Consider the following 2,759-nt stretch of genomic DNA (forward strand, 5'->3'; position numbering starts at 1 on the left):
CCATGAACTTTTTGACTCTTAGGTGGATGTTAGTGGCAATATAACTCACTTAGTCCCTATTGAATTTATAAAAATCAGTTCTTATTCAGATATCGCCCTTATACATATGTGGCAACCGATTTCCACTTTTAGAGCCTTTGTCAGCGTATTTCTTAACAGATCTTCTCTAAATTTTGCACAACGTCTTTTTCAATGACTTTGTCTATGTGTGCCGATTTTGGTTAAAAACTGTTAAGACTTAGATATAGTTCTCGTATATATTTCCGTCCGATTTTGACTAATATTTGTGACCTCTTTTATTTACAGTTTCTAGTATTTTACATACTGAAATAATGAATTTTATTACATTTTTGTTTTATTTCTTAAAACACAATGTGCTTTGAAATAAAAAGCTGTCTATACGTCTATGCAGAAAATTTTCATTTTCATTTCAATTTGAAAGACGATTGGTGTTAGACGTGTCAGAAAATATTTTATACGAAAAAAAAACAAAATATTCGATGATTTAATTGAATAATTATTAAGAAGATAAAAGGATCACGAGCATACCACATCAATTTATTTTTAAATTTCGGACGACAAAATTAATTTTTCAACTAATTTTTATTTTCCTGTTGTTTGGGTAAGCATTTAATCTTTAAATATTGAAGTTCTTTCCTCTAAATTGCATCCCCGTTATTTTATCGCAGATCGCCGATTCCTCTGTGAATCGGCGCTGTCCACGAGCAAAAAAAAAAAAAAAGAGGAAAACTCCAATCTCAAATTATCTGTATTGGTCCCAAATTTCCTTAGACATCAATCCCCTAATTATTAGATAATCGGTTCCAAAGACCAATTGATGCCTTTTAAAGGCGGATATTGAGATTTTTGACTCTACTAATATCAAGACAGGAGTCTTCTAATCGATGGTTTGATTAGAGCTCAATGAACCCAAAATTAACCTAAAACCCTGACTTGTCAAATCAATACATCAAATGCTAGAGTCTTCCCGTCCATAGTTTTATTGGAGCCCAATGGACACAGCATTTCCCTATTACCGAATTGTGTCAATTAAAGAATTCTGGGGATTCTCATTCTTTTTCAATTGGAGATAAAACAAGAATTATTTATAGTACAGCGGTCAAAAAAAGTATTCATCATTCAATGTTTTTTTTTTAATAAGTCTACAAAAGACAATTGGAATAAAAACATATTAAACTAATGATGCAGTAGTGCTTGTGTGATATATATGTACACAATTTCATTGTTTTTAAAGAAAAAAATAGTATTTATTGGAACAAAAAGGGCCATTTTACAGCTGAACACAAAAAATTAAACAAAAAAAGTATTCATCATTGCAAAAAAACAAAAAAATAAATAACATAATTTAAAAAAATTAATACTTTGTTATTCGACCACCGCGTCTTATAACTTCTTTTAAACGGTTTGACATCGATTGGACTAATTTAGCGGTTATATTTTGGTCTATATTAGTCCATTCCTCCATTATCACCTGTTGCATTTGACTCTTGCTCGAAAAATTGCGCGTTCTCAATTTGCGTTCGAGATGTTCCCAAAGATGTTCAATTGGGTTCAAGTCGGGACTTTGAGGAGGAGTTTTAATGACTTTGGGGCAGTTATACAGCATCCACATCTTGGTATTTAAAGCAGAATGTTTGGGGTCATTATCTTGATAATATTGAAAGTTATTACCAAGCCCAAGTTTTACAGCACTATCTTTTAAATTCCTCTTTAAAATGTCAATGTAATACTTATGATCCATTACTCCATTAATAATTTCAAGATTTCCCGCTCCTGAAGCCGCCATACACCCCCAAACCATTAAACCACCTCCACCATGTTTTACAGTAGCAACTGTGTTTCGTTCTTCAAGCTCTGTATTTGGTTTTCTGTACACTATGACCTTTCCATCGCACCCAAAAAGATAAAACTTGCTCTCGTCTGCAAAAATGACTGTTTTCCAAAATGATTCGGGCTGTTTTACATACATTTTTGCGAAGTTTAGCCTTTTCACTCGGTTTATTTTATTTATAAAGGGCTTCTTACGTGCAGTTCTTCCTCTGTAACTATGCCTTTTGAGTGTATTTCGAATTGTTTGTGTAGTAACTTCCTTCCCTAAATATTCCATAGTGTTTTTACGAAGAATGGTCGCATTTGTCTTCGGAGTTTTCTGAACTTGCCGCACTAGCCAACGCACATCTCCAACTGAAAGTGCTTTTGGTCGACCAGATCTTGGTTTATTGTCAACAGTTTTCGTTTCTGTCCACTTTCTGATGATGGATTGTATAGTAGATCGTGGTCTATTTAATATTTCACTGATAGTTTTTTGAGTTAAACCATTCCTGTGGTGTTTTATTATCAAAACTTTTACCTCATCAGAAACCTCGTTTTGCTTACGACCCATTTTGACAAAAACTATATTTTCAATGAAATTAAATATTTGCTGTCAAGGGCAATGCCTCCTTTACTAAATAAAACAGAAAAGGGGGATTCCCAAATAATATTTGAATTTGACTTTGATGATAGCACATCAATGATGAATACTTTTTTTGTTCTGTTTTTGGTGTTATTATATAACATTGCATTTTTTGCGCTAATTAAATTTATTTTTTGAATTTATTTTAAAACATATTACGAAAAATAAACTATTGCATAAAACTGCATTATTTGTTTACTTTAAATTTTCTTCAATTACCCAAAATAAGTGAATTTATTATCAATTTTGCTAATGATGAATACTTTTTTTGACCGCTGTATAT

At 31.9% G+C, this 2,759-nt stretch overlaps 1 long non-coding RNA gene across 1 annotated transcript; it reads left to right on the forward strand.

Moving 5' to 3' along the window:
• Positions 1-434: 434 nt before the first annotated feature.
• Positions 435-1,114, forward strand: LOC131997810 (uncharacterized). The gene is made up of 2 exons (XR_009398435.1): positions 435-622; positions 690-1,114. It is a non-coding gene; the product is annotated as an uncharacterized LOC131997810 (long non-coding RNA).
• The last annotated feature ends 1,645 nt before the right edge of the window (positions 1,115-2,759 follow it).

This window comes from Stomoxys calcitrans, chromosome 5, assembly GCF_963082655.1.
Source record: "Stomoxys calcitrans chromosome 5, idStoCalc2.1, whole genome shotgun sequence".
Lineage (NCBI taxonomy): Eukaryota > Metazoa > Arthropoda > Insecta > Diptera > Muscidae > Stomoxys > Stomoxys calcitrans.